This window comes from Sapajus apella, unplaced genomic scaffold (genome assembly GCF_009761245.1).
Source record: "Sapajus apella isolate SASKATOON/1434 unplaced genomic scaffold, GSC_monkey_1.0 scaffold38, whole genome shotgun sequence".
Taxonomy (NCBI): domain Eukaryota; kingdom Metazoa; phylum Chordata; class Mammalia; order Primates; family Cebidae; genus Sapajus; species Sapajus apella.
The window spans coordinates 19,565,598-19,586,379 of NW_022436978.1; the positions used below are offsets into that span (position 1 = coordinate 19,565,598).

Sequence of the window (20,782 nt, forward strand, 5' to 3'; positions counted from 1 at the left end):
GGGGGAGGCGGCTCCGGGCCGGCCTGCCAGCCGCCGAGAAACCTTTGTATCCCCCTCGCAGCAACAGGTCACGCCACACGCCTTTTCGAAGGAAGTGGGTAAACAGCACCAAGGCTGCGTGGGCTTTCTCGCTTTTAAACTTAGCACTGATTTACTTTTTGGTGCGGGGTGCCGAAGGGAGGATGGGACGCGGGGGGCAGCCGGGGTGCGGGGCTGGGGCAGGGCCCGGCGGGTGGCTCGTGTTTCTGGAAACCGCCAGTGCGGGAGCTGGCGTGGCATCGTTCCGCGGCTCATCCGCGCGGTGCCCCCAGCTCCTGCCCCTCCGCGGCTCCCACGCCGCGCGCGTGCCTCGCCCCTCTTCCCCCGCAGGGGCGGGCGTTCCCGCACGCCCTTCAGACACAGTCCCCACTAGAAGTTAGGAGACTTGAACCGCTGTCCTCAAAGCCTTCCTTGCTTCCACCTAAACATCAATCCTGCTCGGACCACGAGGCCGACTCCAGAGCTGGGAACCCGCAGGCCCTGGGAAGCTGCCATCTCTGTCCCGCTCAGCTCTGGCCCAGGAAACCGCAGCTCGCCCTCCTGTTCCCGGCCCCATCTCCCTCGGGCCTGTCTCCAATCAACCGGAGCAAAGGGGAGGCTCCGACGCTCTCCCCCCGCTCCCCGTTCCCACCCCAGGCCTCCCCCAAAGAGGGGTTTCAGTCTTGCGGGTTTCAAACGGGGGCTGGGGAAAGACAGAGACAAACGGAAGGGCGCTCCAAAGTGCAGGCGATGGGGGAGGGTAACTTCAACTTCCTGGCATCCCACAGCACTGTGCGGAGGTGGCATTTGGGCCCAGTCACAAACTCCCTCCCACGCAGGGTTCCCTGGGCGCCGGCGGAACCAGCCCTGGCATTTCCCCCGTGGGTTTCCACCGTGGTGGCCGCAAAGCCCGGGCCGCTGAGGGGCTCCAGGCCTGGGAGGCGGGGTCCAAGCTCTCCGGGCACAGGTGCAGCGGCGCATGCAGGGAGCAGGCGGCCGGCACTGGGGCGCGGGGAGCCCGGCGAGGCCCGGGTTAGAGGAGGATGAGATGGGGGCGGGGGTAGGGGCTCAGGAATCTTGCCCGCCCGGGACCCAAGAGGGTAATTTTAGCCGCTGTCCCATTGTCCCGACGTAAAGATTTCAATAGGTAGGCGCTCAATGCGGAGGGCAATGGCAGCACGTCCGTTACAAATAGGTAGTTTTGTTTCTCTTGTTGTCGCTACACGGAGTCAAACAAAGCCTCGTCTAAGTTTCCTTCCACTCTCTTGTTGGGATCTTTGTGGCTAAAATGCACTTGACTACAAAGGCTGGGGTGGGGGGGAATAAAGAAAAAAAAAACAAAAACCCTGATGCCGTTTCTTTTTATAAAGGGCTTAAACCATCAGCGTTACTTATTTTCTTTCTTCTGTAAGACTCTCTCCGCCCCTCCACCCTGGCCTACCCTTGCTCACCCTAAGAAAATGTACTGAATAGTATCTCGCAGCCACGTTCCATTTATTATCTTTACAAAACTGTGGCTTGTTTTGTTCCTTCCTAACCTTCTTCCCATAATCACTGCTCCGACCCCCAACTTCTGCAATCTCTGGCCTCCCTAGCCTGTTACCGTCAAACTCACACTAAATGTGCCCACTGGAAACTCCGAAAAGTTGTAAGAAAAAAAAAAAAAAAAGAAAGAAAGAAAAAAAGAAAAGAACTCTGCAGACTTAAGTTATTTCCAGTCAACCTTCCTACCCCCCCCACCCCGCCCCCCCCAAAAGGTTCTCCTTTTTCTCTCTGAAGTTGTGGTTTGCTTTAGTTCTTGGGAACCCGGAAAGGGTGAGACTGGCTTTCTCAAAATGCACACATATTCGGTGCTCTTCAAAATAAAGCACAGCTTTCTGTTTAATCGAGGTGAAATATTAAGGTAAACACGGACCTGGAGATTAGGAAGGAGAAAAGGTGGACAAGATCTGGGGAAGGAGGAGAAGGCGGCCAGCGGCTTCTCAGCGCGGCTGGCTTCAGGGATGTGGCTGCTGCGCCCCCTGCTGGTTGATTTGCTTTTCCAAGACCATTGCTTATACCTTTAAAAGAAGGTGCTTGAAAATAATTAAAGTAAAAAAAAAAAAAAATGAGGGGGATGGAAGATCAAACTAATTATACATAATCTAAACAAAAGAAAAGTTAACACATCGTATAAGCTTCGGAACCAACTCATAAGAATAAGATTTAATTTGCCTAACTTAGAAATATACATACAACCTCGAGGTAAGTGGGAAGTCAGACCATGGGAAAAAACAGGTACAAATTATGAGACTCAGCCTGTGAATGAATTATGATTGTCCACACGCCACGAAGGGCAGACCAAGCACCACTTTATGATTGTGTATGTAACGGTCTGCTTAATAGCATTATTCCCAAAACTTTAAAAAGCTTGTGGATAATTCTGTGAAGAAACAACCAGGGAGCTGATGTGGATCAGGGTGGTGTATATTTGTTAAAATAAATACTAATAACAGATGGAACAGATGGTTATAGACACAAATCTTTTAAATCTCGCTGCCTTTCTCTCAAGACACATTTTTTTTTTCCTTGGGAGGATATATAACAGCTTTTACACATTCTCAGATGCATGTGTTTGTGCATGAACTCTATAATAATGTATTTAAGAGGTTAAAGGGGTTGGCTAGGTCTTTTATTAATTGCTTTTATCACATAAATAAGCTATGGAAATACATTACAATTGTGTTATCATTGGTTGCATTTATTTACAGCTTTATTTTAATTAAGCCTGCTGTACTTATCGAGACAATGAACTAACTGTGGCTGGCATTTATGCATAATAATATGCTATGAAAATAAGATTAAAGAAGATGGTGATAGCAGAAACATTTTCTCATTAGATTTTTTAGAACATATGCATTTTAAAAAATCAGATCACTGCCCACTCTATTTCAACCCGGCACCATCTCTGATCCCTAAATATAATAACAATTCCAACAGATGACAGAAGCAACACTGTTTTAGATTTGTGATAGACAGCTACAGTACTAACAACAATACACCATTGAGGCTAGCAGACAATCAAAAAAGACCTGGAACAGGATGCTTCATCCTCAGAGAATCTAAAATGTTGCTATTGGCACAATTTATGAAAATTGAAAGTGCTTAATCTACAAGAGAGTGTAACACTTCCCTTCCATGGGCAGCAAAAAGCTACATAGTTTTAGAGCAAGCTTAGTAATTAGGAACAAAAATGCATAACTCCTGGAATATTCTAATTTTATTTTGTTCTATTATAGGCCCTAGCCCAAAACTCAATTTTATTTAAACATCTTTCACGTTGATTTTTCTCTCCTAAAGTCTCCCCAGCCCTCCTCAAGTATTATATCTGAAACCAACTGACAATTTTGTGGAGATAGGGGACTGTAGACTTATTTTTTCTTCTTAGTGTCAAATAAAGGTTTAACTTGCAGTAATTAGGTGAGAACTAGCCAAGCATCTTACTATTATGATGCTTGTTAAAAAACGCTTCTTTTCTGCATCTGCGTTTGAGTGTGCTCCCCTCCTCTCTTAATCTTCTTATGGAAATGAAGGCAAACGGCAGGGAACCTGCAGAGTCTTGGAGAATGTCCTTGTTAACTGGAATTTCTCAGCATTGCTAATTAGCAGAGTTTGACGACCACCAGAATTGGGGGAAAGCTCTGTTTAACCACTCACAAACCATTCTGAGGAAGAGCAGACTAATTTTATTTTGTAATTAAAATCTGAAAAGGGCCCTATTTGACAGTTAGGGCTATGAGAGTTTTATCTCCCCGTGAAATAATTACTGCCTTGATAACTCAATTTTCTGAAAAATGTCAACTGTGGGCTCCAAAAGTTTTAATTTCATTACGTAAGGAAAAAAAGTGAGAAAAATAGAAGAAAATGTACAGGAAGGTTTCTAATTCTAGAACTGGTTAAATATACTAGGAGCCGGATTTGGCCAAATGAAGGTTTTTTCCTCCCGTTTTTTGTCATGTTCCCTCCGGATCCTAACCTTCCAACAGTCTCCTCTGAAAGTGGCCATGACAGCAATCACACGGAGTGAAAGAGCTCATACCAGGAGTCTGGTAAGTGAGAGGCAAATACCACTGAGGAGCAAAGTGCAGCAACTAGAGAAAAGTTTCTAATTTTAAAGGCCAAAAATAAAGGAAAGCTTCAATGTTCAGGACAGGGCTGGTACAAGTTGGTGAGATGAGACTTTATTTATATTTATCCTGTAATACAAGAAATCTGAGAATTGCAGAGTAAGGGGACTGCATCAGCCAATGTTAAAAACATTTCCTTCTCCTCTGGAAGTCACAAAAGATCTGAGTCACTTCAAACTGGAGAATGCTACACAACTTCCAGAATGACCAAAGCTTGATTCTTCGTTTCAGAAACAAACACATATAAATGAAGGTAAATAAGTGCATTCGAGGATTTTGTTTTCCCTTAAAAGAGCACTGCATACTTTCCAAAAATAATCAACAAGAAATAAGCTGGAAAGGGTTAGGATATAGAAAGAGCAGAAATTAAAAATTGAATTGTACCATTGTCAAACTTCATTTCTTTTAGACTGTGAAGCATCCCTCACAGGAATTCCTAGAGGGAACAGACACCTTAATTTTTATAACACAATTTTCAAAATGCTAGAAACTCTTTCATCCACATTTCCTCCATTTTTTTTTCCTATGTCAAACTGGTCAGATTTTGGAAGTCTGAAGGATTAGTGACAGAAACTATAATGACTGTTTCTAGATGAGACAAAGAATAAACATATATCTGCATCCCTTTCTGTGTGCTAAGATGCAGATACGCGTATGGCTGCATGGTACACCAGCAATTGCAAATTGCTTAATCATATTTTTTTCTTCTTGTCTCTGCCTTCACCACCTTGCTTTTAATTTCCAGAAGTGGTATTACACTTAACAAATGAACAAGGGATGACAATTGCTGTTTCAGTCCAGACCCAATTTCACCAAATAATTTCACTCAAGAGCTGTAAGGACCCTTGAAACCTAAGGAATGCAGAACTGCTTTGCATTCAGCTCCCCTTTTTACTCATTCTCTTTCATCTAATTCTCACTGATGAAATAAATACATTTTGAAAAGAATTCAATAGTTATAAAACTAAATATATTTCCCCTTGCTTTAAATTATAGCAACAAAAGTAGTGTATAATCGTTTGTGTGCGTCTTTCAAGCTGTGTATAGTAATCATCATGTTACTTATAGTATCATATATGTACATCCTTCTTATATTCTAGCTCAAATATTTCCTGGAGAAATTAACTCATACTTCATGATTTCATTTCCCTTTCTGAATTATCGAGCAATTTTAACATAAGTTAAGATTCTCTCCTTGCACTACAGCCATTGTCCAGGAGAAAATGTAGTGTGACCATTACATGACTTAATTATTTTAAATATCAATTCTCCTTTAAAAACATAAACGAAGAACCTAAAGAGCTGCCACCAGTGGTTTTCAGTTGCATTGAATCTATGATTTTTAGTTTTAAAATTAGGACAAGAGAATTTTTTAAAAGGCAAGATGATCAGTAGGAACTCCAGGCAGCCCAAAAAGCCACTGGGCCTTTTACACCTGTAGATCATCGCTTGAGAGTCTCAACACCTACCTCTCTGATTGACCACACTACCTTATGCAATTAATCACACCAAAGGAAGAGGTCTTCCTTAGAATCCCAATTTTCCAGCGGCTAGGGTCATTACCCTCATTTTGGAGAAAAAAAAACCAATTGTTTTAAATTCTCCAACTGTGATTACTTTGTTTACTTGTGACCGTAACTTTTGTGGGGGAAACCTACACTTTCCTTAAGCTTCCTCTAGCCAGTATTAAATGACACTCCAGGGCAGGCTGGGCTACCCTTTCACTGCAAGGGCCATCTACCAAGCAGGGGAACCTCTTTCCCTTAGCCTGGCCCCTTCCATGCCGCATAAGCGGAATTTCGTCTTCTTTCTTCTGGAATCTCATGGAACATACTGCTACTGTGTCATCCACAAGTTCCCCCTCCAGAAGTACAGCTGGGCTCAATACAGACCACAAAAGTGAAAAAATCTCAGACGGCTGATGTGTTTGGCACCCAAAAAAGCAAGTTGGGGAAAGAAATTAGATCTACGTAACACGTGAGGGACAGAGAGGACTCCTACCGGAGGAAAAGGGATCAAGCGTTCACCTGTGGCATGAAAAGAAGTTAAAGCGAAACATTGGGGGGGAAAGTCATCCTACGATCACCATCACCGCTAAACGAAACTATTACCACTTTCTTTCAAAGATCTGCAGTTGCGGCTTGCCCAGGAAAGTGCTCTAAATTGAAGTGTACACCCATCCTGGGCCGGCTGGCACCCTCAAGGCCTCCCATTGACATCTGGAACCCTCTCCCAAAAGCTCTTCTGGTCTCAAAAGAAATGCCTGAGAAGTCAGCCTTCCCAGGGGCCCACTTCTGCTTGCCCCCAGCGCCCCCCTTCCAGTCCCGGCTCAGACGGAGTTGGGCTTCCAAACCCATCCCAATGGAATTCTCAGATCGCTGGCCTGATAATCTTTAAAGGCTCCTTCGGGCTGGGGCTCTGACTTTTATCTTCCCTCCCACCCTTCTTCCCTTTTTGTCGGCTCTCCCCACTCCTTTTTCGTCTCGCCCCACCCCCCCTCCTTAATTTGAAGATCATTGACACGATAGGCTGTAATGAGTCCTTGAGAAACTGTTATGATCTACAGTGACAATCTCTGCATCTAATTCACAGATTATTGACAAGCACCGTGGGCTCAATGGTGTCAAGTTGTACTTGTGGTTTCAACACCCTCCAGCAACCCACGGAGCTGCTGGGTCCGGGATTAGGACCCACAGTCTGGCAGCGCTTATCTGCCTGTCTGAGTGATGGAGAGATGAGTATCAGTCTATACTCAACTCCTTCAAGCCCAGCTGGGCTCTCTCCCTGGCGCCTTTGTCTGTCTCAGGGCTGGAGCAACGAAACTAAGAGATCTCCGGAGTTTAAAAACAGAGTAAATGGGCAAATTCAATACAGGAGAGCTCATCCTTGAATCTTAATTTTTAATAGTGAGTCGTGTCCCCCACACCCAAAACCATCAAGCTCCAAACCACGTCAAGCTGGAATATAAGAAGGATGGACATATATGATACTGTGTACATATGTCCTGTTTTCAGAGTTCACGTCGTGACAGGTGTGAGGGATGAGGGCACAGGGGCTGAGGAGTTGGCACGGGCTCAGCGGGCCTAAGCTAGGTGGGCCCATCCGCCTGGACCGTCCTCAGAACCCGGCAAGATTGGTTACTTACAAAGCAGGGCGCCCAGCCAACCCGCGCGGGCTCGGGCCTGGACGCTGGGACAGGAGACCAAAAATGCCCGCCCCGCCCCTAAAGGGCGCTTCACCGCGGCGCAGAAATGCGGCCCGTTGCCAGCCGCTGCGATTTTCCCTGCTACTAAGGAACCAGTCACTCGCTGCCCCCTCCTCAGCCTCCAAAGACTGAGGGGCCGCCTTCCTGCTGGCCGCCTTGGGGCGTGGAATTCGGGCAGGTGCGGGGGCCCCCTGGGAACACAGAAAGAACACTGCGTCGGGAGAGCTGGGTGGCATTCCCAGGCCTGGGCCGCCCACTTGTTTAGCTTTTTTTCCTCATCTAGGGGTTATGCTTTCACCATGGGCCCCAGAAAGTTGGGGGCTCGCTCCGGCACGCCCACCCGCCCGCAGCCAGGTGTGGCTTCTTACTCCCGCCTTCACCCAACGGCCTGCGGCTACCCCACAGGCCGGGACCCCTGGGTGCCGCACAGGGTGGACATCCCCGGGGCTCTGCTATTGCACGTCCGACTTCACGTCCCGAATAGCAGGCATGGACTCCCTTTCTGGCGTCGCCTCCAGCATTTTGCTGGCTTTGGCCTCCCGACCCCACGGGCGGCGGGAACTACTGCGCGCCTTCGGACCTCGGCCGCTAGCGCACCGTTTCTTACCTTACCCGGCTGGCGCGGGTTCACAAAACTAGCACCGACTAAATATTTCTGGAATGGGGCAAGCATCCTGGTAGAGCAAAAGGCGGGGGTGCTGTGGCTGGAATCCCGCTTGCCTGTCATTTGGATAGAATTCGGGGTAGAGATTTACCAAAAGGCTCGATTCTTCTCCTGCCATTGCATCTGAACCTACCTACTAAACACCCTAAGCCGAGATCCAGTGCTGGAACCAGAGGGAGCAGTCAGTCATTTGTCATCGCACTGAACAGCAATTCCCCTGGAAATATTATCTCGAACTTGCTAATTTTGGGAAGCGGGAGGAATAAACATAAAGGTAGCACAAACCTTCCACAGCCACAGTATTCCATATTTTTAAAAAGCCATTCCTTTATGAAAAATTAGGCCGACTTCCGTCAATAAACAAACTTTAAAAAAAGTGATCTCTAAACTTCTTAAGGTTAAAAATTAAAATTAGTAACTATATCCCCGAAGATGTAAATATTAAAACATCTTGTTCATTTGGCACACGAATTATTTCTATTTGATTTTAAACAATTAAGCAAACCCACATTTCCCTACTGTTTTTAATTCAGAGGATGTGCCATTTTTACAGTTTCTCTTTCTGAAATAATTCACAGGCTACTTTTGCCCTCACTTGCTGACCAAAAAAAGAAGAAAAAAAAAAAAGTCAAAGCTCTTTATTATGTAGACAGGTAGTTTTTGGAAGTGTAAAAATACTCCACTTTCCCTAGGATAATTTGAATACCTGGTCAACGAAATGCTGAATTTCAAAGAAAACTTTCCTTACCATTGGCACACCTTCCCTAAAATCCTACGGCCACCGTAAAAGAAAAAAGGATACCAGGCACCTGTTTCTTAGCCAGTATGTGTTTCTTAGCCAGTATTTGGGAAGGAAAAAGTTTGACCAAGATTGGTTTGGGGGATGGGAAGCACTCAAAGAAGACGCTGGTCTTTTAGTTACACTCTGGAAATAAATACATAAAAGCAAGTTATTTCGTTTACTCGGAGGCTCAGTTACAATATTTGCAGGACCTCCGAGGGCATTCAAGACGCTGTTGACAACGTCAGAACAGCAAGTAGCAGCATCTTCCGTTTAATTTTTTGAAATGTGGACAAAACGGAGAAAGTATCCTTTGCTTGATTCTCCACGGCTACAGAAAAAAAAAAAAAAAAAGCTTTGTTTTTCATCACGTTTTTTTTTTTTTCACCTGTTTCACCACCGCAGAACCTTTAAAAGGAGTTACACCACCAAACCGGGATGGCTGGGATGTGAGGACGGGGACTAGGATAGTCTTTATTTTTTATTGAATTAAAATTGCAGCATCGCCTCTTTAGTTTTTTATAGAGTTAAAATTATATTATCTTTCAGTGATATAAAAATTGGCTTCCGCACCCCATTTCTTTTTCGGAGGGCAATAAAGAGTTTTCTCTAACCCCAGAGCAAGATTCCAGCGATTTCCGGGACTGGCGCTGCGCAGCTCCCACTGTGTCCAACAGGGGGCGCTGGGCACGAACCTGCGCCGCCGCTCAGCGCCGCTTCACATCTGAGCCGGGTTCCAGCCCCGGAAGGCGAGAGCCGCTCGCGGGGTCGAGTACAGAGCTTTAGTCTTCGTGGATAAAAAGAGATTAAAGGCTAAATTCTTTTTTTGGTATATGTGTGTGTGCGTCTGTGTGTGTGTGTGTGTGCGCGTGTGTGCGCGCGCGCGTGGGGGGGGTTGGTTATCAATTTTAACCAACTACGAAAATGTAGCGCTTTTTATCCTTTGATGTTCTCATAAAGAAACTCCTATCGGATGAGAAATTATACTGTTTCTGAGCCAACACTGCAGCTATAGTGTATGGGAAATTATTTAATTAAAAATATATTTTTCCATCTGTTCACATGATCTTTTTAGAAGTACTTAAAAAGCTGACACTGATCCCTTTGGCCTGTTAACCCTGACCCAAGTTTCAAATGCCTTTAACTATATCGAAGGCCTTTCTATTAATTTGAGGGAGAAAAAAAAGGAGACCCAAATATTTAAATCACCCCTAAATATTACTCCTCTGCACTCCCCCGCCCCGCCCTTTCTTTAAACAGGGCCTTTTATGTGAGTGACACATTTCACACTTCCAAGTCTGCAAAGCCAGGTATAAATGACAAGGAGCGGCTCTAAATAATAATAATAATAAAATCTAATTTGGGACTACGTAACACCAAAGTACAGTATAAGAAAAAATCTAAATAAAATTGTAATCCACCCCCCCCCCCCCCCCCCTAAAAAAAAAAAAAAACCCTTCACCTGTATTTAAATAGCGTGTCTTTAATTACAGCAGTTGGGGATGCATGAGGCTGAAATGAAATTAGCAGTCATTACCAGTCCTTTAACTCTGTGGTGCTTTTGATCAGCACTAAATTAGCTTTCCAGTCCTAACAAAGGCTCTACAGCAAGCAGTAGGCTGTAAATAAGACAGCGTGACCTGCCCTCAACACCTTTTCTCTTGTCAATCATAGCTGTATGATTCAGCCCAAGATTAACCTTTATCTACCAAATTTAAAAAAAAGAAAAAAGAAGGAAAGAAAGAAGAAAAAGAAAAAAGAAAAAGAAGGCGGGAAGGAAAGCCCTGAGCACCACATGTCGCAGTAACAGAGGTTCCCAAGAGCCCCCTTAAAATTGTATTATAATGAGCCCGTGTCAGAATCTGCAATTGCTAAATCACCCCTTCCTGCTCCACCCCCTGCACCTCTCGAGTGCATCAGAAGAGTCAGAATGCGGTTCAGGTAGGAGAGGAATCCCACCCCTCCCCCGCCCGCAGTGGCTAATTGGGCGTGGACCACCCTCCATAAGTCAATTTGCCATTAGCCTGTCCTCCTCTATTAGTCTAACAAGATTTCGGGGGGGTGTCTGAGGAGGAAACATCGGCGAGTTTAAGACGTATACACAAGCTCCTAGGCCGAAAACAATCCATTGACTCCACGCATCGTCTCTAGCTCCTAAGTCTGCGGAGGAAGAAAAACAAGGGCAGTGACAAAAACGCAGCTGCGGCCCCGGCCCTGCGCGGCCGCAGGGAGGCACTGGCTCGAGCCGCCGTCAGAGGGCGCGCGAGAGCAAGCCCCGCCGCGCGGCGCCCGCGAGCCCTCCCGGCTTCGCCATGCTCCTAACTCCTGCTCCCAGGTAATGTTCCCCGCTCATCCCGCCCCTCGCATTGCGACCCCCTCCGTGTCGACCTCAGAAAAAACCAGGTATCGCCATGTCTCCTTCCTCTTGTTTTGCGACCTCCCCCTACCCCTCATCACCCCCAAAATAGTGAAGGCGCCGATGGCAGTGGCAACCCCTGAATGAGATGTACCTTTTGAATCAGATCACTCTTTCCATTCCAGTAACGTTGGTCTGGAGAGGTTCTTTGTGGGAGTGAAATGCTAGAGTTTAACACGTTTAAGATGGAAGCCTGCATTTTTCATTAGTGGCTTTCCTTCTGGGGGCTCACGGATCTAAGTCTTCATTTTCATAGAAAAAGAGGCACACCCTGGCAAGACCACTGATTGTGTTCAGTATCAACACCGTCCAGAATAGAATAAAATAATGTCATCTCATTGCTGCATTTGTTAAATCTAAATGAGCATTTAATTCCAAAAGTTAACGCTTTCAGACGTAAATCTGCCAGTGTTAAATGACTGTCACACAGGGTGTATGTCCAGATCTCTTAAAGGTCAAAAGCAAAAAAAAAAAAAAAAAAAAAAAAAACCACAGAATGAGTGGGGAAGAAAGTGAGGTGGGGGGAGGAGTGAACTAGCAGTGGATGTCAAAGTTGGGTTGCAAGCTACTTACATGTCCATGCCAGATCAGGGTGTTGTCTTGCAGCAGTTTGATTGGCAGGTAAAAAAGCGAAAGAACCGTGAGGGCTCCCTGAGCCTCTTGTCAGCCCAAGCTTGATCACTTCTCACCGGACAGAACGAGTTGAAGGAGCTTGCAGTTCCCCTCTCGTCCTTCATCCAAAGCACCGTGAATCCATTTCGGCTTTTCTTCCCCCCAGTCTTTCCATCAGCCTCCTGGCTTCACCCGCATCGCCTTACACCAGCCTCCAAGACCTAGCCTAGCTTTGCCACTGCAATCCCCTGCAACAAGAAAAATCGTTTATGGCTTAAAACCCCAAATGGCTGATTTTTTAAAAGAGAGAGAGAGAGAGAGGGAGAGGGAGAGAGAGAAGAGAGAGAGGGTGAGGGGGAGAGAGGGGGAGCGAGAAGAATGCACCCAGAGAACAACAAAAAAGTCAGTTATCCTAACACTGCTCTGTCCCCCCACCGTACAGAAGAAGAATAAAAAAAAAAAGCTTTATGTTTTTTCAGTGGGTATTCAAAGATAATTTGATGCCATTGTTTCTGCTACAGATGGTTCTTTTAAATACAATAACACGGCTCTTTGTGCAGGCTACCCACAATAAAAATCGAAAGCGTTCCCCTGAATAACCATTTTGTTCTCTCTTGTATGGGGCCAACAAAAGATGCCGTGAGGTAATGGGTTCTGTTTATTGAAGGCATAGAATAGGGGTTTGATAAAGATTTTTTTAAAGCAGAAGACCTTGCAAGGTCGGGCTGATCTCTTCATATTTTTTTATTAAAATATTTGTCCAATAGATTATTCCTTGGTGCAGCTGCAGGTTCCCTCCTCAATTCTTAATCAGCCCAAACATCTGTCTCTTTGAGGAGGCTTTTAAAAATCTACAATTGTATCATTGGTGCAGTAACCTTATCAAACCCTGAGTTTTTAGGCTCAGTACAGGAAAAGGCAATGAAGTTTCAATTCTATTTGGTCCTGATGGGGTGAGGCGGAGGGTTGGGGGAGAGGAGATAAGCAACCCCAGATAGAGTGACTGAAAAAAAAAAATGAGGCTTTCCTCTCCCCCACTGCCTGGTTGGCCGTGCACAACTGTATGAGCCAGACACACAGATCACTGAGGGCTTCTTTCATCCCGAGGTGTTTCTCCTCATCTCTGCAAGCCCCCGCCAGTATGCGCATGCTAGACGGGGCTAGGCATGTTTTCTGACCGAACTTGCCCTCTCCTCCAGTAAGGTCTCCAATCCTGGAAAACCTAGGATGGGAGCCCAGTGGGAGGAGTGGAACAGGCTAAAGGTTAGTCTCCAGCACCCAGAAGGTCCTACTCTTGGCTCTCTTTGATTCATCATTAGCTAGCTTTGACTCACTGACTGCAGCCACGCAAGGGACTGGTGGCCACAGCCCTCAGGTTACAGCACCCTACCCCTCATTGCTCTTACAGCCACTGGCTTCCTCCTCTCAGCTCCACAGACAGCATCCACTTCCTCTCACCGGGGGAGCCCTGCCACCTAGACTCCCAGGTCTGTATCAACTCTGAGAGCCTGAGCACTCCGCAGTGAGGGCGCTGCAGGCGACGGTGTTAGTGACTGACTAGGTTTGTCCACCTTTCTATAGGAATTGATGCCAGAGCTCTCTGGGCCTCCAGTGGCCCAGAGCAGCAGTAATCCACTTTCGTGACTCCTGCTCTGTGTGTTGTCACTTGTGGCAAGACAACAGTGTGGAAAAATGGCTTTAATCTGAAAAACACTTTTCACTGGATTCTCTACCTCTGTCCTCACCCAGTTCATTTCTCTCTTTCTTTTCATAAACCTTTTAAAAGATAAACACTCAAATGAATCCTTGGCATAACTGCTCTCAACTTCTACTTTCCCTTTTGGAAACAATTATGTTATTGGTTTGTAATTGGTCTGGAGTCATCTAATAAGGAATTTTCATGGACTATCACTTCAACACCAAGTAAAGTCTTTCCTATGAAGCTTGAAAAACAAAGACATCAAAACAGAAAATGAAGTAATTTTTCACATGGTTGTTTCTCAAAAATTCATTTTGTATCTCAGGATAAAGAGTCCAATCTCAGAAAAGAATGAAATTCAAGACAATACTAAAAAAGTTATGCAGCTTCCAATACTCTCTGGATCAAGAAAAATGTGTCTGTAAAAGTGTGAGTGCATTGGGGGTAGAAGGGAAATGAAGAGAGCAAATCAAGAGAGACTTTCAACAGAACAGGCTAAGGAGTGTGAATTTGTTACTTATAGTGTTGTAGGAGAGGGTAGGGACATTATGCAAAATTCAATCAATACTAGAAACTTCTTCCAGCTAAAGGCGGAATGGGGGAGGGTGAATGTAAAATGTTTTAGGCAGTCTTTTCATAAAAAAGTAAGCCACTGGAATAGCTGAGCGATCTCTACCTGCTTCTTGTGTCATATATATTTTTCGGATATCAAAACTTAAAAAGGATGCACTAACTGAAAAAAAGCCATTTTCTTTTTTACAACAATGTTTGAGAAGAATCTGAACTGCTGTCTTCTTTCCACTGGGGGGTTTTGGGCGGAATCTAAGACTGTAAGATAGGAGTGCATCCGCGAGTAGCCCAAAAAGTCAAGGTGAGGAAACCTGGTCCGTCTTATTACTTGGATCTATTCAGTCCCAGCCACAAGAAAGTTAAAAATCCTTCAATTGACCTCGCTCTCCTGTGGGAGATCAGGGAGACATAATTTTTTAGGCAAGTCAGCAAAAGTTGTCTGAAAAACTGTAGTGCAATGACATCTCGTCTGACATAGGGAAAGACTTAGCATTTAACTAAAAAATGCAGAATGTGAAGATGCAAGGTGCGGGGCCAAACTGACCCACTGTCTGGACGGGTGAGGTGGTCAGGAACCAGGAGTCTACAGCTGGAAAACTGCCTTCAGAAAACAAACAGTAAACAAACAGAAACGCTTCCTGAATCCAGAGGGCAGACACCGAGGGGACCGGCCCGTGCCTCTCTGGCTGGAGCGAACACACATCGCGAGATGGCTTTCTCACGTGGCTGGGACATTTGTGGACATTTATTTCCAGGTGGTTCTGAATCGCAAACTCTCCTGTCCAAAAGCGCTCTGGAGCCAAAGCTGCACCCCAGTTTCGCAGGCGCCTAGCGGGGGAGACGCGGCGGGTGGGGCTTTCCGCTCAGCCTCCGGCTGGGACGTGGTGAACCCGCCATTGCGCAGAGACCCGGCCTGAGGCCGGAGCAGAGAAGGGGAAAAGGAGAGGCGGGCGGAGGAGGGCGGGCGGCGGGGACGCCAAAGCGGGGGGTCACAGGCGGGGACCTAGGCGGCCTGACCGCCGGGAGGCCCCGCCCGAGGCTCGGGGCGTTTCTGGGTCGCGGGCGCGGCCGCCGAGGAAACGCGGTACGCACGAGCGGGGTCCCGGGGACCCGAGGCCGGACGCACGCGCTCCGCAGAGGGCGGCGAGTCGCGCTGTGGTGTCCGCCGCCCTGGGCGGCTTCCCTCCCGCAGCGGCCCCCGCGCCCTCCCCGGCGCCTCGGCCCTCCGCACGCGGACAGAAACGGGACCCAGACGCCCCGAGCCCCCGGCCTCGGCCTCCCGGGGCCGCCTCCCGCGACGCGCGCGCTCCCGCCCCCTCCACGGGCGCCGACCGCGGGGACAGCGCGGCTGCGTGCCATGCCGGCGGGAGGTTCAGACACGCGGGGCTTCCCAGTACGCCCGCAGATGACGAGCGTGTGCGCGAACACGAGGCGCTCGTTCACCTGGAAACAGAACGACGCGACACCCCACTAGGCCGCACTTCGGGGTGTCCGGGGGACGCGGCGGGCGACGCCCACGCCGAACGCGAGCTGCGGCTTCGAGGCACACGCCAGCCGCGAACCTCGGCCCGGGGACGCGCGCGAGGGGGCTGGAAGCGGCTTCCAGTGGGCGCGCGCCGCCCGCGGCCTCCCCGGGGGCCGTGGAGACCCGAGGACCAGCGGGGCGGACGGCGAGCGCGTCCTGGCGGCCCGGGCCCGGCTTCCGGGCGCTCCGGGCTCGGAGGGGCGGGGCGGCCGGGTGGCGCCTGGCGGGTGGGGCGGCGGGGGCGCGGCCGGCGGGCGGAAGGGGCTGCCCGGCGCCCCCCGGAACTGCGCCCCCACGCGGCCGCCTGCCCCGGCCCTGCGCGTCCGGCCCCCAGGCCCCGCGCGGCCCTCCCCGCGCCCCTTCCCCGCGCGCCCCTTCCCCGCGCGCCTCCGCGGGCTCGTGGGCTGCTCCGAGGCGCGGGCGGGCGCTCCCGGGCTCGAGGCCCCAGTGCGGAAGGGAATCGGGAACCGTCAGTCCCGCCGGGCGCGCAGGGCGATCCCCGGTTCGCTCCCCGCACCCCGTGGGCGGATCGGCGAGCCCGGGAGAGCCTCTCCGGAGCGCTGGAGACGCGGGGGCTCGGGGGGAGGCCCGGGTGGGGAGGGCGCGGGCGGTCCGGCCGCCTGTCCGCCGAGGCCCTGCGCCCACCCGCTCGCCCCTCGAACCCGAGGCTCCCCCTGCGTCCCGCTCTGGGACTGGAGGAGGTGTCGCTCAGCGCACACCTAGAGGGAGACGCAGGGCCTGGAGAGCCTTCCAGTGCGCCTCATTCTTTTGTTATATACAAAATGAAGCGATACGCACAAGCGCGCTTTGTCTCCGTGGGTTAAAGTGTTAATTTTAAAATGCTGAACACTTAAAATAGGCCACAGATTTTGTGACCCTTTTTTTCCGTTTCTTAATTTAACGGTATATCCAGCGTTTGAACACACGGAAACATCTCTGGTCTCTCACCTGTCTCGTGTTTCTCTGGCATATCCTTACCAGGACCATGCTTTGAAAAGAGCTTCTTGCATCAATCCGAGTTAAATTAACTCGGTTTTTTTTTGGGGTAAAATATTAATGTCGTCTGTTGGACTTCAAGAACCGTGGAAACTAAGGCCATTTTCCAAATGCACACCTTCTGCGTATTGTCATTACCAGTACGTGGTTGGATCTGCTGGGTTTATAGTCTCTAAACCAAAATTCACATGCGGCAACCCCATGAACGCAACTGTAGACTCAGTGCCATATCTGTACATAAAAGTTGGAAGAGACATCTCAAAGTGTAATGGTCATTCTTTTATTTTTCTAATTCATATGCCCAACAATAGGCAGCCGGTTTGGGTAGCTTACCGATACGTCCTTAAAGAAAATAAGTATTGTGGTGGATCTGGAGAGAAAAGGAGAATGCATTTTGGGTTTTGGCGGTGGCAAGGAATTAATGATCCAAGAAACTGATTCCAGGAATTTTGGTTCATACCTTCCCTTCCAGCTCCTTCTCCTAACACTCGGCCTTCACCCGTGAAGAAAGGGCAGCATTTCTGTTTGCTTGCAAGTGAAAGAGGAAAGGAACTAATCTTTAATGAGTACCTATTATGTACTAGATACTTTCTCTTATTTACTTCTCATAATAATACTATAAAATTGGAATTATTATACTTCCCCTCACCCCAACAACCCTTCATTACAGACTAAAAGGAGATCCAGCTAGGTTAAATATCTGTGGTTTCACAGCTGGGAAATAGTAGATCTGGGTCTCGAATCTGCCTCTGTAACTTTAAAACCCAGTCTGGTCATTAGAATCTGGTAGACTGAGTCCCCACAGACTCAAGCAAGCATCATTGGTTGCTGACTCTTCTGGGAATGAGAGAAAAAATTATTATGAACGAGTTTGTTGTGGGCTTGTCTTTTTCTTCTCTCCTTTCTCTGGAAGGAAGCCTCTTAATTCTGGCCCCCCTTAGGATCTTTTGGCTGCCGAGAGATTGACTAAAAGCAGTAACATAAAAGTCTGTGTTTTTTTCCATACCAAAGTTGGGCCTGGAGTTTAAACTGAGTTTTCAGAATATAGGTCTCAACTGGCATTAGTTCTAAGGCTGCCCATAGGCAGGCTTCATCCAGGCAATGACTTCATGAGAACAGACTCACATAGGTCAAACTAAGTATCACTCTTAAAACCCTAGCCTCAGAAACCCAGAGGATGGGAGGGAAAAACAGTGGTAGCAGAACACATGACTGCCAATTAACCTTATTAACATCTGCAACCAGTGAACATTTATACGTTTATTTTTTCGGGAAGGCAATTACAATTTTTTGTCTTTTATTAACTACCTTCCCCCACCCTTGATAGTCACCTGTATCAAAACTGCCCTTTAAAAGGTCAGGAGAAATTATTTTAAAACATTCAAATATAAAAAAGTATTGTTATTTTAATGGGCACTGTGAATAGTTTAATTTGTATCTTGTATTAAATTAAACATATGGTGAACAGGGTATAATAGATTTTCTATAATTTTGCTGCCAATGTGGCAACAGCAGCCAGTTACTCTCACCAGCAGACTTGTCAGTGGTTTGTTTACTAGCTTATTTGAATTAAAATAAAGCTTCGCTTCTGCTGACTGCACATCATTATCTATGAGACCATAATCCTGCTAGCAAATCCTATATCTTCCAGAACTGGCTCTTTTGTTTGGGATTACTGAGAGCTTAGCCAATAACAAAGAGGAATAAGGCATCCCTCTCATCCTCATAATTAAGTGCGGGGACTAATTTAGAAACAAACCCAGAAAGATGTACTATTTGGAGTTATATTTCTATACAGAATAGGGGAGAGACAGGATAGGCCAAACACCTGATTGTTAACAGAATGTTTAAACTATTAAGCAAGTGTACTACAGGAATCCAGCTTGTTAAAATTAAGAGCAACAGCAAATAAGGCATTGATGGCCTCTGCACGGGGCAGTAATTCTGTATGAGGGATCTGAAGGTATGTTTCGGAAGAGGAAGTATCAGGGTGTCAAGCTGGAGAAGATGTGCTGTGTGCTTTCTCAATGCCATTTATTTTCTTCTTTCATTGTTTTAACAAGCTGCACCATTAAGAGCTATTGTTGTGAGCAGAGCTGTTAAAATGCCGAATAAAAATAACAAAATACTTTTTTATTCACTGGAACAAATGTAACTTGAAAATTTTCATTGGAAATGGTTTAACATTTTACTTCCAAGGTGCATGAAATTTATCAGAAAGAAAAGAATAGGTGATTTCCTGGCCCTTTCCGTGGCTCAAAACAAACCTCCATGTATCCTTATAGCCCAATTCTATCTGTGTTTGAGGAGATAATTTTACAAATAGGATGTATATAAAAACAGATCTTACTGTCTACCATCCATATATAAACTGATGTCTGTTAGTTAAAGAAGAGAGAAAACACAAGGGTTGATTTATCAATGCCTTCAGCATTAATTGTCACAGATGGGAATTCTGAGAACCTCTGTGAAACCAAACCAGACTCTGGCGAATTATAAAGCAGATCCTTAGACTTTAAAAACATTTAGGCAAAGTGACAGTTCAGAACATCTGTTAGCCTTCTGTCTGAGTATAAACTAGATGTCATGGAGTGCACAGCTGTAGGCATTTTAGGCTTTTTTTTGCCAACATCTGTCACAGCAGTACAATAATATAGGTAATTATCAACACCTTATATAAACTGTTTGCTATTTTAATTTTTAGAAAGAGTAAAATTAGTGTTACAGTCCTTGGCAAAAATAATTGAGACGAATATAATCATCTTTATCTAAAGATGAATAAATGATCTGATCAGTCTTTGAAAAGCACACATTTTAAATATTTTCTGCAGCCAATATGGGTATTACATCATTTTTAAAAGCAAAAATTGTAAGTGATCTTGTTTTTGAAAAATAAAAGAAAAATAAAGACAAAGTAATTTAAAGGAAAAGGAAGAAAGGCGCCAATAATTTGCTATCCAGAGCAACCAAAGGTGAAATGATTTGTGGTAAAAAGATAGCACTTGTTAATACCACATATTGTGGCATTGATTTCATCTTCATAAACGTTAAAAATTCATTTTATAATGTCATTATCGCATAATCTAGAGTGGTGAGTTATTTTAAAAATTGCCTTCCTCCTCTATCTTCTCCTAGCCCTAGAATTTTTGTGGATAAATGGCAAATAAACCTGTAATTCATATTCTGCCACCTTAGTTAATTTGAAAAGGGTTGGCTCCCCTTATAAGTCTAAGGACACTTTATTCCATTAATACCAGCTATGAATCATCTATAGCGTCTATCCTGAGGTACTGGGCGTTACTGTTTCATACCTGACTCTCTTGACCTATACCATAGTTGCTTTCCAGTCTAAAGAACTCAGAGCAGCAAGACTATATTCCAAAGCACTTGTTCTGGGGAAGATGCCAGTCAATAATGTCTTATTGAAAGACCAGGTCCAGCTAGAGGAAATAAAGGAATTGAGCTGCAGTTGGATTTCATCATCTAAACATGCAATGTAATCTTAACCAATTCATTACACACCCCTTTTGTTTCCACTACAAAAGGGATGTTACCTTTGTCAGAGGTTGTAATTCCAGTATGTTCGAGCAAAGACAAGGGAGAAATTGAAAAAGTGCTATCAATTCTACCCACAGCCAGGAAGAGCCATAGGGTCAGAAGGCCATTGTCACTGCCCCATGTACAGTTCAGACTAAACTACAGATAGCTAAAGTTTCCACTGCACTAGAAAGGTATAATAATGGAGGGTCACAGGAAATACTGAGTAAGAATAGGAGTAGCAAATTATTTTTGAACACATTTGGTTTAATATATATAAAGTTGAGCCAAATGGTTGTCTCTATTTGGCAATAGTTGTGGATTCTTAAAAGTATGCTTTCTTAGAATAATCTTGTGGAGGAGGCAAATTCTATTAACAGGAGGTCACTATGGCAAAAACAATGAGTCAAAAATTTCAGCATTCATAATCTAAAGGTCTAGGAAAGATTAAAGGGGAAAGAGAAGGAGGAAGTAAATATAGCTCTAAAGGGCAGGCAGCTTGGCCCAAAAGGAAGGATTAAGAATAAAGAAGGTGACTAAAAAGAAAGGAAGAAGGGAAAGAAAATGTGATAGATGAGGAGGGGCAAAAGAGG

General features: G+C 46.2%; 1 protein-coding gene across 2 annotated transcripts in view; it reads right to left on the reverse strand.

The window, feature by feature from the left end:
* Nucleotides 1-20,782, reverse strand: part of LOC116565015 — a 719,225-nt gene that overhangs the window by 32,485 nt on the left and 665,958 nt on the right. The window contains exon 3 of one of the 2 annotated variants that reach the window (XR_004275207.1): nt 11,824-12,110. The exons of the other annotated variant lie outside the window; for it this stretch is intronic. The gene's annotated coding sequence lies outside the window, so the exon portion shown is untranslated. The remainder of the gene's footprint in view (nt 1-11,823; nt 12,111-20,782) is intronic. 2 annotated transcript variants of the gene reach the window in all.